Source organism: Ursus maritimus, unplaced genomic scaffold (genome assembly GCF_017311325.1).
Source record: "Ursus maritimus isolate PB19 unplaced genomic scaffold, ASM1731132v1 scaffold_3, whole genome shotgun sequence".
Classification (NCBI taxonomy): Eukaryota; Metazoa; Chordata; class Mammalia; order Carnivora; family Ursidae; genus Ursus; species Ursus maritimus.
Window position 1 is genome coordinate 71,503,392 of NW_024425563.1, and position 736 is coordinate 71,504,127.

The 736-nt window shown below is 52.0% G+C and overlaps 1 protein-coding gene across 1 annotated transcript in view; it reads right to left on the minus strand.

Moving 5' to 3' along the window:
- CLDN12 (claudin 12) overlaps positions 1 to 720 on the minus strand; it is a 10,553-nt gene extending 9,833 nt beyond the window's left edge. The window contains exon 1 of the mRNA XM_008686218.2: positions 415 to 720. The gene's annotated coding sequence lies outside the window, so the exon portion shown is untranslated. The remainder of the gene's footprint in view (positions 1 to 414) is intronic.
- Between the last annotated feature and the right edge of the window lie 16 nt (positions 721 to 736).

Sequence of the window (736 nt, forward strand, 5' to 3'; positions counted from 1 at the left end):
CGGGGGGGGGGGGGGGGAGCTTTCCTGGTTAGAGCCAATGGAAAAGGACCTCAACAGTGACTGTAAACGTTCTCAGAACAAGCCCATCCCTGCAACACTGAGTGGGTTTGAACCGCGAGCAGGTCATCATTACACAACCAGCCGGTGCTTCAAAAATAGCAACTTGCAGCTCCACACCGCACACCCCGCTGGCCAAGCCCAAGCCCTCGGCTGCTCCGGCAGGACACCTCGACAATTCCATACTCCTGCGTACACAGTTTTTTAAAGCCTTATCAAATACCTCCTCATTTTCACGTCCACAGATGTGGTCAACAGTTTTCAGTGTCCCTGATTTCCTTCGATTTACCTATTTTACATAAAATCCTCAACGACTTACGCAAAAGACCCCAAAATCAGATTCCTGACCACACCTACCTGTTTCTTAGATCCAAGACATTTCAGTCGCCCACATTGAAGAGCTTCTTAGAGCGTCTACCTCACAGCGTCCCAGGAAGTGCGTTCCCAGCGAGTCGCACCGGGGGCTTCTGGGAGCGTAGCGAGGCTTTCCCGAGGCCCTAATCAGGAATGCCCTGGATGACTGAGAGACTACAATGCCCAGAATCCACTGGGCAGCCGGCCGCAGGCAACATCCTGAGATCACCTCCTGCCTTTCTCCCCGGCCTCCAGCCCCCTTAGACCTCTTGCACCTTCAGTTCCGTCCAGATTTGGGTTACAGGTTTAAAAAAAAAAAAAAAAA